Genomic DNA, 13423 nt, shown 5'->3' with positions numbered 1-13423 from the left:
CGTTACTTGCCAAAGGTCGCAGGGTGGACTGGGAGAAGTGGGGGATGTGATGGGATCTGGAGTAGGGCTCTGCTGGGGGCGCAAAAGCAGCTGCTTGGGTAGTGTCAGAATAGGCAAAGGCTATGCAGTGCTCTTCTCTCCCTGCCTCTTCTGCCGCTCCCCTCCTTCTAGATTCCCTCCTTCTACAGCTCCCCCTCCTTCTCCTTGACGCCCCCTCCCCCAAGTATATATACACCCGTTTGATCTGTTGTACATCTTCCTTTCACCCGGGAGGGAGGAGATTTCAGCCTCTGCTGTCCTTCGAAGTCATTCTAGACTGGAGTGGCTTCCAAGTTAACCAGTCTTGAAGACTCACTCAACAGGAGGTTCAAATCCTGTATGTAGCCCGTTCCCTTCCTGAGCAGGAGGGAAATAAAAATTGAACTGAGGCTCCGCCAGCATAGTCAGCAGTTCTCCACCAGGCCAGGGCCAAGTGGTTCTTCTGCCCACTCCACCCTAACCTCTCTTTGGGCCTTTTGTCCTAACGGAGCTGTTTTCTAAGGAGCCACTAGAAGCTTGTAGGCCAAAGCCTAAGCTCTATTGAGAATGCTCAGCACATTGCTAGGATAAGGATTCTAGTCCACTTTCCCAGGTTTTTAAATAGGCAGTGAGTAGGGGGAAGGTGAAAGCTCTGGGTTCTGGTGTACTGGGTTAGGTGGGCTTGCCAGGAGGGAATAAAGTTAGGAAAGAGAAAGCCTTGGGAGCCATCAAATGCACACTAACCACACTTTATCTTCCTCCACGCTGCAACTTCCTTTGTGAAGCTTCTGTCAGGCTTTCCATTAGATGGCTTCTTTTTCTGAGTAGGTAACAGCCCTGAGGTGGGTTGCTTTTCACTTTTCCCTCTCTTAAAAGCCTCTCCCTTCATTCCTCTGTTACTCTGGCCACTAACAGGATTAACAGTTAATTAACCTCATTAACAAATTGCAGTAAGTAGAGGGAAAGGGTTCATACAATTGGAGCTTTGGAGTTTTAAGGGATTTTGGAGGCCATCTAGTCCAACCTCTTCATTTACAGGTAAGGAAACTGAGAGAGGAAATGACTTGTCCAAGGTCACATAGGCAGTGTTGCAGAGCTCAGTTTTGAATCCAGATTCTTTGACTTATAATACCAGTATTCTTTCCACAGCTCAGGGAATACTTATTGATTTGATTATTCTGCTATACCCCCCCTCCACCAACCCAAAGGTAAACAAACCAGTTTTTTTGTTTGTTTTTAGGAGGCCTGCTTCCTAAAAGAAGCAAACAATTATTTCCACATGCCTATTATTTTTTCTTTCTTTGCAGGCATCTTCCCCTTTCAAGCTCCAGCTAGCTATTGTACCTCTCCCCATCTCTCAGTGCAGTGGCTGTTATCTTAAGAAACTCTGGAGCTTCCAGACCTCTCCTGCCACACCTTCAAGCAACCATCCCCTAGAGGCATGCATAGTGTTGGGGCAGGTTCTCTTTTACAAATGAGGAGTTGTTGCATTCCCTATTTGGAGAAAGACAGAGCCTACACTGCAAAATACCTGTTTCTAGGAATAGATGTACTCCCAGTGTGTAGGTCTTAAAGCTCAGTACTTCCCCTTAGGGATTCTCTTTAGTTAAGAATGACTGGGGATGGGGCAGGGGGCAGGCTTGTCTTGTCTACTGTTCTCTATGTAAGAAGTGGTTGTGATTCCCTTTAGGTACAGTAAGACATTTCTTCCTTCTCCCATTATTACTTCATAGCTCTCTGAAAGGCTGCTTCTTTTTTTACCTGGAAACAGCCCTCATACTCTGTGCTGGCTTGTGCGAGCTCTGGGGAATATGTGAGACCTGAGGGGTGGAGGGGGGGACAGACAGGGTGTGGGTGTGTGGGTACAGCAAACCAGATGGGTGTATGCATGTTGGTGGGGTGGGGGGGAGGAGTGCTTAGTGGTACCAGTGTGAAGTCCTTGTCTAATAATTCCCAATGTATGTTAACTCTTTTTATCCTGAGGGCTCAGTGTGACTCTAGAGAGAGTGAGGAAACTTAAGGGGAACTGGGAGGAAAAAGAGAAGAAAGGAACAGCTTGACCCTGATACAAGGGATTTGGGGCAGTGGAGAAAATGGAGGGGGGGGGAGAGGGGCTAGCGGCATTGCAGCAGAGACCTATGCTCCATTCTCTTCCTTTCCCCTTCCCACTACAGCCACTACCCCTGCCAGGCACGCCGTCTACTGGCCTTCAGAAACATTTTTTCCCTACTGAATATTCCTGGATCAGCTAGCTTCTGAACCAAAAGTCAGAGACTTGACCTGCTCTGAAACTGAGAAAAAACCCTTGTAGCAAAGAAATGAGTTGGGGCTGGGCTTCTCCCACTTGAACCATAGACCTTCCTGTTTCTATGGTTGGGGGGGGGATGTTTCTCATAAAAGCTTAGACTTCCTTGGAAGTCTAAAGAATGAGGACCGGTAGTGAGGAGCCTAGTTCTTTTTAACCAGGATCACAGCACAGGCACTAGAAACCTAATGTGCATCCCTCCCATTCTGTCCCTTCTTTTCCACGTGAAAAAGGGTGTGTAGGGGTGGGGGAGAATTGGCCCCGATGGAGAAGAATCTAGGGACACAAAGAATGGAATGAGCTGTAGGGAATAGGGCTAAAAGAGAAGACTTTTAAAGGACCCTGAGGATGAGGATGAGGAAGATGTTGGCATATAATGAGGACCTCAATGGCCAAGATCAGTGAACTGACTAAAAGAAAGCTAATTAGACAAAGGACCTGCAAGGAAACAAACATTTGACCACTGTACCAGGCGCTTCATATGAAAACAGGAGGATGGTTAGCTGTGTTATAATTGCCAGGATAGGATCTCAGCAGGTGAAAAGGAGGTTGTTAAACATTTGAATAGACTATGTCTGTATAGGTGAACAAGGAAGATTTACACATTGGGTTATGTCAGAATATTTTTGGGATGTTTACTGGCAGCCTTTCCCATCTCTCCCTTCCCCCACCCCCATCTGTGTGTGTGTTTGTATGGGAGAATATTTCTAAACGTGACTCAATTGATCAATAAAAAGGTGATATTTAATATGTTTTGAGGATTAAAATTGAGTCTCCCTCTGTGTTTTTGGAACTACTAAGTTGACTCTCCAGGCTCATTCTTCATTTTCTTATCATTCCATTCTTCATTTATACTTTCATTCAGTGTCCCTTAGGTTTGCAGGGAGCAAGAAGATCTCACAGCTATTCTGTTCCATCTTTGTACCAGAGACTGACCCAATTGCAGACACTGTGATGAGAATTTTTTTTCCCACTTAGAAAAATCATTAGACATAGCTCAGTGTATTCCACATAGTGGGTGCTTCATCAATGATTGTTGAATTGAATTGGTAAATATCAGTAGTTCAGAAATGTTTCTTTAAGACTTCATTTCCTTTTGCATGTGCTTCAAATATAAATTATGCATATTCCATGCAGAAATTACTTTTCTAAGTACTAGTTAAGGGGAGTTGGGAATAATGAAAAGAATGATTATAAATGACAGAAGCAGAAATACTTGGAATCAAGACTGCCTGTCACTTAAAACATTTCCACATTAGCAATGCCAGGGTAGACCAGTGCCAGTAGACTTAGCACACTGCATGTTTTGATATGTACCCGATGTGCCTACAATAGAATGATGTAAGTGTAATGCTCAGGTTCTCATCTCGGAGCTGGCTTTCATAAATACCTCTGCATACTTTAGAAAATGAGTTTAGAGCCTCTCAATTATTTCAGAAGATAGAGGAAGGGGAAAAGCCATCAGTATATGCTCACTCCTTTCCTTTCTTCTCTCCCAGAAGTGCAAAATCGGGAAATTTTACTGTAATGATTAATTTATGCTGTTACAGGGCAAAAAGGAAAAAGGGTTTTCCCAGGAGGGAAAATGTTAACAGTTTTTCAAAGTGTGATTTAAAAGAGGTCATCCAATGATACTATGTAATGATGATATATCTTAGATTCATAAAGCTTCTCCTCCTAGAGTTCAAAGTACTTTAATGTCTTTAATATGTAGATATTATTGCATGTCCACAAGTGAGAGGTGTAACCCAATCATACCCTAATCATAATCATGGTTGAACTAGAATCCAGGCTTTCTGGTCTAGAGCCCAAAGAGATCCTGCTTAAGAACCAGTGATTCTTAAAGTGTGTTTTGAGTTCTTTCATACAGTAAATTAGTAATTAATATTGCCCTCAGTTTTGTTTCTGGACTTAATTATCATCTATAATAAATTCTTAAGGATTGAGTTATCCCACCTTTTTGGTGGTATCTCAACAAATGCAATGTTAATAGTCCCCCCATTCATTCAGGTGATCTTTGCTGTCTTCTTTTGTGGTAGCAAGTGGGAAAAAGGGAAAGACAAATGGGAGGTGATTCTCAGAATCTTTTGTCCCATTGAAAGGATTTAGTTTATTTCCCAACATTTCATTCCATCTTAGTTTAGGTGAATCCAGACTAGTGGCCCAGATTGTTTGCAGACAGATATCAAGCAAGCCCCAGTAAGTCTCTTCCTCAAATCGATCTCCCCTGTTGTGGTTTTTCTGGGGACAAATTTATTTTGAGTTAGCAAAGTTAATTTACTTTTGTCTTTTGTGAGAGAAAGTCAGAATCTCCCCCAATCCCCCATACCAATTGATGCTCTATGGTCCTTCTAGTTTAACCTGCTCACTCACTCACTCACTCACTCATTCATTCATTCATTCATTCATAAAGCCAGTCAACCAACCAACTGCTTGTTAGATAACTAATATCTACTCAATATGTATGAGCCATGTTAGGATAAAAAAGTACAACATCCAAACCCTCAAAGAAGATCATAGTATAGTCATATAGAATTGTTATCAGTACAGTTAATCATTTTTAAAAGGTTAAATTTACTGCTAGATACTAGCCCCAAACATGCAAAAAAAAATAAACAAAAAAGCTTATTCCCCTCATTGTGTATTTTTAGGGTATGTGTACATATTTACTGTTACACACATAAATTACCATGTGGCAATAGAGAGACTGAGATAATAACTCCCTGGGGCAAGTACCAAGGCAATCAGGCACCTACACTGTGCTAAGCAATGGGAATACAAAGAATGGCAAAAAAAAAAAAAAAATCCCTGTACTCAGGGAGCTCACAGTCTAATGACAGAGGCAACATGAAAAGAGTTATGAACAAACAGGATAAATAAGAGTAATCGCTAGAGGGATGGCTCCAGCTTTAAGGGGAGTTAGAAAAGACTTTGAAGATGGGATTTTTAGCTGGGATCTGAAGAAAACAAGCAAGCCAGGAGGCAGAAATGAGGAAGGAGAGCCTTTCAGTTGGGGAAATAGCCAGTGAAAATGTCCAGTCAAGGGATGGAGTTTCTTGTTCAAGGAACAGCGAGGAAGCTAATGTCACCATATCGTAGAGTTGGGATGGTACAGTGTAAGGTGTAAGCAGATTAGACAGAAGAAGGCGGCCAGGTTAAGAAAAGCTTTGAACACCAGAGGATTGTATATTTGATCCTGGAGGTAAGAGGGGGCCCTTGGAATTTATTGAGTAGGGAAGTGACAGAGAAATCAACAAGCAGAAAATGGCAGTAGTCCAGGAGTGAGGTGATGAGGAACTGTGAAAGTATTTCAGTATCTGTGCTCTTCTTCCAAGAGGGAAATGGGAATAGAGGGGAACCCACACCCTAGGCAATGTTTTGCTCTACTACTAAGTACCTCTTGGGAATCTATGGGCTTACCAGTATGGTATTCATCATGGCTTTGTGTAAATCCTTTACAGAGTAGCTGCTCAAAGGGCTAGCTTTGTTCAGTTGCAGAGGTAAGGTGTGAACCCAAGTCTCTTCACTTAAAGTCCATTGTACTTTCTACTAAGTAACCTGTATCTCACAATATTTCTGATCCATATTATTATCATCATACTTTTTCCTTCTATTGCATATTTCTCTCCATCTGTTATCTTTCAGGCTCAGTACATGCTTCCCCTCCTTTTCCATTCACACATGTGTTTGATGATGTCTTGTCCATATCACTGGAAATAGGCTATAGCCTACTTATTCCCACTATCTTTCCATTTCCCATTGGGTCGCAACTGTAATTCTGAGACCATGGGGTTCTATGATTCAAAGAGATAGAACATCATCATGAAAAGATACATGTTAAAAAGATGGGCTTTGGTAGTAGTGACTGGCTAAGTATCATTTGAAAGTTCCATGCAGTTATTCACCCAAATGAACTCTAACTTACACTCTTCTTGCCACCCAATTCTGGGTCCATTTCATTGTTCATCTGTAGTGCCTACCTATGACTTTATACACTGATGGAACAGCCTGATGAATGTCCAATCATAATCTGAGCAACATGGGTTCATCATCCACTTAGTTTTTCCTATGTGGGTTGTGATAGTGATCCATGCATTGATAAGTATTTAGTAAATGTTTATGGAAGAAAGAATGAATAAATAAAACAGTAAATTCAGCTACACTATGTTGGTCTTCAGAACAGATTTTTTTTTAAGTGTCGGAAAGGATTTTCTTCCCAAATAATGTCTTTCCCCTCCTCCAGCTGATGCTTATTCCTTTCAAGGGAAACACAAGGCACCTACATGGATTAGTGGATAGAGTACCACCTAACATTTGCATAGAACTTTAAAGTTTATGAAGTACTTTACAAATATTCTCACAAAAATTCTGGGAGCTAGGTGCTATAATTACTACCCATTTTACAATAAGGAAACTGAGGCTAGCAGAAGTAGAGTGAATTGTTCAAAGTCACGCAGCTAATAAGTGTCTGAAGCAGGATTTTAACTCAGGTCTCCCTGACTCCAGGTTCAGCACTCTATTTGCTGAGTCCCTTTAACTACTTCAAACAGTGATTCAGGCACATAGCTGTATGATTCTGAGTATGTCACACATTTAGAAGTAGAAAGAAACTTTTATTCTAACCCTTCATTTTACTGATGAGGAAACTGAGGCTCATAGAGGTTAAGTGATTTGCCTGAGGTCATAGAAGTAGTAGGCAGGTGAGTAAATATTTGCACCCAGATCTTCTTGGCTCCAAATCTGCACTTTACTCCCTGTTCCACAGTGCCTCACACATTACCTCTCTCAGCCTCAGTTTTCTTGTATAGAAAATGGGAATAATAAGGGCACAAACCTCACAGGGTTGTTGTGAGGAACAAATGGGATAGCATGTGAAGTACTTTGCAAACCATAAAGTTCTATATAAATGTTAGCTATTATCATCATCATCATCATAATCTTCTTCTTCTTCTTCTTCTTCTTCTTCTTTTCTTCTTTCTTCTTCTTCTTCTTTCTTCTTCTTCTTCTTCTTCTTCTTCTCTCTTCACCATCATCATACCTTGAAAATAGTAAGCCCTTAATAAATCTTTAACTGAATTTCCTGAGAACACATTTTAATGGGTAGAAAAGAAGGAAGAAGAGATGACTGTAAAAAAAAAGAGTGGAACTGAAAGCTAGATAATTTTATGGCCAAAGTGTGAATCTAACCCAAGTCTCCTGACCTTAAGTTCAGTGCTTTACTTAGGATTTCCCTTCCTTATTCCCTTTTCTTCCCCCTCACCCCTACCTGCTACTGCCTAAGACCAGACACCATTGATCTCTCTCTCTCTCTCTCTCTCTCTCTCTCTCTCTCTCTCTCTCTCTCTCTCTCTCTCTCTCTCTCTCTCTCTCTCTCTCTTTCTCTCTCTCTCTCTCTCTCTCTCTTTCTCTCTCTCTCTCTCTTTCTCTCTGTTTCTTACACACACATACACATACACACACACACACACACACACACACACCTTTCACTTCTTATCTATACTAGAGTGGAACAAGGATCAGGAATCTGAGATTAGCAAGGACAAAGAGCTGGTAGGGTAACCTGAGCTTCCTTCTGGCTCAGGCCTTTCTCCTTGCTGCCACCCATCCAAAGACTCCAAGGTCTTCCTGTTCACCCCAGAAATCTCCACTTTAGCTCCTCTGAATACTTCCTTATACCCTACTCACACACTTTCTAGAGCCTCTGATCCATGTCCTAGTGACCTGCAGCAGCATGGAGTAGGGAGGAGGGAAGGTTGGAGATCTCTATTTCTATTGCAGAAAGTCTGGAATTCATGGAAAATATCAGGTTTCCAAGGTGGTTCTCCAAATACATTTTCTCATAGAGAAGTGTTAAGTACAGTTATGTTCCTTACTACTACTTAATACTAAATATTATTCTTCAGGTAAGAAGCAATATGGTGAATTGGAAAAGACAGAGGACTTAAGGCCAGAACCCCAAGGCTGAAATCCCAGGTCTTGTACTTTTAACTAGTTTTATAATTTTAGGAAGTCATTTGGTTTTCTTACTTGTAAAATGAGGGTGTTAGAATCTGTTATCTCTAAACTCTTTTGCAGCTCTGACATACTGAGATATTAGGGTCTAAAAAAGCATTTGTGGTCTTAACATGGGACCTAGCAAACATATATGATATATTTCTGTGGGAAAATATGTTTCAAATGCCAACGCCTACATGAATAAAGCTCATGAAATGCATCCAATTATTAAACTGAAGACTCTTGGCATAGATAGAAAAAGAGGTAGCCGCCATTCCCTAAGGTGACGTCACTCACACTAATGACATTGAATATAGTGTTTTGTCATATTCTTAGTCTCTGTATGTCTTCTTCCCTCCTCCCTTCTTCTTCCCTTCCTTCTCTTCTACTTTCCTTTTTTCCTTTCTTCCTTTGTTCCCTCTTTTCTTTCTTCCCTCCTGCCTTCTTTCTTTTCTTCTTTCAATTCTACCTTTTTTCTTCCTGCCCTCCTTTTCCTAGTACCTTCCTTTTCTCTTTTCTTTCATCCCTTCTACTGTCCTCTTTTTTCCTTCCTTCTTTCCCTCCCCTTCTTCATTCCCTCACTCCTCTCTTCCTTCATTTTTTATTCCCCTTCTTGACTCTTCTATTCCTTCCTTTCCTCATTGCCTCCTTTATTCCTTCCTCCCTTTCCTCTTCCCTTTAATTCTTCTTTTCTCTTTCATCCTTATCTTCTACCTTCCTTCTTTGTCTCCTCCTTACCTTCATTTCCTTTTCCTTCCTTTCATCTTTGCCTCCTTCTTTCCTTCTCTCCATAATTTATTTGCACTGGGGGAAGGGCATACCTCTTATGATCTCTGAAAGCTATTAGTTTCTCTCAGACTTTTTTTATGTTTACTTTTTGGGCATATTTCAAGGTATGTTTATAAGGATTATGAGAAAGTCCATTAGTAGAATTGTAAAAATTAGGGATCACCTTTGTTTGGGAAAATCAAAATGCAGGAACTGTCATACTGGCTCAGTATATGTTTCATTTTTCCCAATAATGCATTGCCAAGAAAGGCCCCAAGGTTGTGAGAGGCCAGATTTTTGTCTCCTGAGAGCAAAACACTAGTCCTTTATTTTTTTATTCAGTTTTACTAATTTAGGGATTTGCAACATCTCCATAACCCAGGAGTAGCATATTCACATATTTGACAGAATCTCATACAAAGCAAATTTCCATGTTAACTCCACAACAGTCTTTTTCTCTGATACATCTTTGTCATAACTTAAGGTACAGTGTTTTCAGTAGGCATGTACCTACCATTCAATTTGATCCTCAGGTGACAAGATAAATAGTGTGATGAAGATAAATTAGTAAAACTCTTGTTACTCCTACTAGAAGCACTATGTAGACAGAAAGCCAGTGACAAAAAATATTAATAAAATGATCACAATGTTTGTTATCTCATAAATAAAAGATGATCTCTGACTGAATGTGCTCTTGTTAACCTTACCTGGAGAGTACCAGGCAGGACCTGCTATGTTGGGTTATAGAGTTAACATCTAGATAAATTATATACTGAGACTGAAGGCAGCCTACAGCTCTGAATCTGTGTTAGCATAGGATGAGCATGATATTGAGTAATCCCATTATCATATCGTGTAGTGCTGCTATAAGTCTTTCTAGTAGCTATTTTGACAGTTAAATTAAAAATTTTGGAGATTTTCAGCTGTGTAATACAAGGCACACTGGTTTCCAATAAATCTTGTGCTGTGTGACCTCTAGATTTCTAAATAAGATTCTTAAAACAAGGCTTTAGGGAAATTCTATTCGTGTGTATATGTGGTTATACCATATTTGTAAGTAGGTACTGGAAAGAGAAGTATCTGTGTAGTCTTCCAGAAGCTTAAGAGTTAGCAAGAACTTTAAAAGGCCCATGTAAATTAACTTTGTGAAAGTGGCATGTGAGATTCTACCATATGTCACCCAAGTTAGTCTGATTTGGAGGTTATTTGTGGGCAGGCATGTGGTGTTGCAGAAATAAAGGACTGACCCAAGAAGCAGGACACCTAAAAAAAGTATTTAGCCCTGGACTTAGCTTTAGAAAAAGTACCTTTCCTCAGACACTTTTATACTGTGCGACCACAGACTATTTATTTACCCTCTGTGCCTTGGTTTTTTCATGTATAAAATTCTAGCTAAGTCTTATGATCCCATGACAGCTGAGTTTTATTACTAGAGAGAGGACCAGGTGGTATAGTGGATAGAGCACTGCACTTAGAGCCAGAAAGACCTGAGTTCAAGTTCCACCTCAGAAACTTCCAAGCTGTGTGACAGTGGGCAAGTTACTTAATCCCTCTCAAACAATTATTTACCTGTAAAATGGAAATAATAATAGTACCTTTTTCAGTGTTATTATAAGAATTAAATTAGATAAAATGTGAATATGTATTCACATACACTCAAACACATATGTATATATAGGTTATATATATATGTATTGTGTAAATACATATATATATATATATATGTTGTATATGTGTGAACAAACCTTTAATCACTACATAAATGTTAGCTTTTACTTGTTATTATAACTGACTGATAACTAGTTATATGGCCCTGAAGAATTCACATAAACTCCCTAAGGAATCTCAGATACTTTATCTGTAAAATGTAGTTGGATTAAATAATCTATAATAAGGTTGCTTCTGTCTCTAGTAATTCTATGATTTTAGCCAGTATATTTCACACATTCAGTTAAATCCATCAAAAATTTATTAGGCGGCAACTATGAACAGGGCAATGTGCCAGATTCTGGGGATACAAAGATAGATATGGCACAGACCCTGATCTCAAGGAGCTCATGATTTAATGGAGTGTTGGAGTAGTGGAGGAAGTTACATACTGATAACTGTAACAGAGGGGAAAATGTATGAAGTACAAACCTGAGTCATAGGCAATGTTTATTCAAAACTGAAGGAAGGCCAGATCACTTTCATGGGGGAGGGGAGGGGAGGGTCAGGAAAAGTGTCTAACAGGAAACTTGACAGTGAGTTGGGCCTTCAAGAAAGGGATATATATGAAAAAAGTCTAACAGGGCAAGGAGTCTATTTGAGGGATGAAGTAATGTGATATGAATTGGCACAGAGATGGGAGAAGGCAGGAACTGAACAGTATAGAAATGAGCATTGCCATTGGACTAACACATACAAGTTTAAATATTCAGATGACCTATTTTAGCTTTCAGTGACCATATACTTTAAAAGCCTCTTTAATCCTCATTGGATATTTGTCTTGATTAGATTAGAATTGAGGAATGGTAAGGGAAAATCACCTTTTTGGCCATTATTTGTACTGTGATGCCTTTGACTGTGGAATTTCAAATTTTAAGTTAGAATTGCATTATCTCAAGTATGGAGTGTCACACAAAACAGAAACACATAGGTATAAGGACATATTTTGTTGCCATTCTAAAAAATAAAATATGGGCTGTGCCAAAGTATAGTACTATATTGTTTCTACCATTGCCTCTACAACATTATTGAAGAATAGAGCTATATGTGTGTGTGTATGTGTATACACATACATACATACACATACATATACACATATACATATGCATATATACGCACACACATGTGTGTACATATGTGTGTATGTATATATACATACGTATATTTAAGTTAAAGGTATAAAGTCTTTCTGTTGACCCATCCCAATCAAATCTTTGAAAACCTTTTGTCTACTTGGTTAACATGATAACTGCTTTAGTCTGTATCAATGTCATTTTATAATTGCAGTGATCATTTTCAATTACCATGTATATTATGTGCCCTGCTTAGAGAAACAATACTGGAGCATGACTCATTTAAATATCATTGGGAATTTTTGCCTTGAAGTTGTATATGGAAACAGTTTACTATTTGTTTGGCTTGCTAAGATTTTATTTTTATACCATAGTATTTAGAGCTGAAAAGTATTTTAGCAGTTATCTAGTCTAACATCTCCATTTTAAAGATGAGGAAACTGAAGCCCAGAGAAGAAAGACTCCCCCAAAGTCGTATGAGTAGTTAAATAGCAGAACCAGGGTTCGGGCCCAGGTCCTGTGACTCCAAATCTTGGATTCTTTACTTTCCACTGCTTCTCATCATTATTATATGGTGCCCATTGACTTTGGTAGGTATTTTGCTAGTTTGTTCAACTTACGTCTAGGTCAGATTTTTTTTTCTGCACACTATCTATTCTATCCAGGATTAAGATGGCATAAGTTCCCCCAACCCTCTAACATGCATTTCTTTGAAGTACATACTTAGCATTTTTTAAATTGCAAAGTGCTGTATCAGTCATTTTCCATGTCTGCTGTCAAAGTATTAACATAAGTTGGAATAAAATGAATAATAAATTAATCTCCGTCAGCAAAGTGGTTAATTGGACATGCTGTTAAATATGCAAATGATGTATATATTCTGGCCTTCACACAGACTCTTTTCTTTGTGGCTTGTCATCAGTGAGTCCAGGAGGCTTTGTTGCTGTCTGTGGACTGTTTACAGTTTTGTAATCAAAGTGGAACACTGCTGGGGTATTTCTGATAAACATCTATATAGAAGCTCCCACTGTCTTAGTACATACACAAAGTATTGATTGGCTGAGGTGCCTTTGGGAGGACTAAACAAATAACAACAGTCTATTGTCACTTATCAGTAATAACACTTTGGACCCAGCCAGTTGTAATCTTGTTTTTAGATGTAAAACATGTTTTATTGCTTTTTAATCAAATGCAATTTCAAATAAGTTTACAGAAAAAAATTAATTTAACAAACAACACTGTGTGCTTCATGCTGCTGCTAATTTTCAAAAATAGATTTTGTCTGATAGCAAGAGACTGAGTTGAATTGGGGGTATGGGGTGGGATTTATTTTTTTCTCATTTTCCTCAGCAAAAAGACCAATCTAAAAGAGAATTCTAATGATGTAAACTGAGAGCATGATTACCATCATGATAATTTAGGGTTTGAGAGTTTTTCTTTTCCTTCAGTTGTTATCACCAGGTGAATATTAGCATGGTTGATGATAAAGTGATCATCCTGAATCTTTTTCCCTACCTGGAATGTATGACAGCAGACATTGCTATCTAACTTGGAGGGC

The 13423-nt window shown here is 39.3% G+C and overlaps 1 protein-coding gene across 25 annotated transcripts in view; it reads left to right on the top strand.

The window, feature by feature from the left end:
- NRXN1 (neurexin 1) overlaps window positions 1-13423 on the top strand; it is a 1404735-nt gene that overhangs the window by 860129 nt on the left and 531183 nt on the right. The gene's annotated exons all lie outside the window — the stretch shown is intronic.

The sequence above is a fragment of the Phascolarctos cinereus genome, unplaced genomic scaffold (assembly GCF_003287225.1).
Source record: "Phascolarctos cinereus isolate Bilbo 61053 unplaced genomic scaffold, phaCin_HiC Scaffold_2;HRSCAF=192, whole genome shotgun sequence".
NCBI lineage: Eukaryota > Metazoa > Chordata > Mammalia > Diprotodontia > Phascolarctidae > Phascolarctos > Phascolarctos cinereus.
This window is presented reverse-complemented; position numbering and strand designations above follow the sequence as displayed.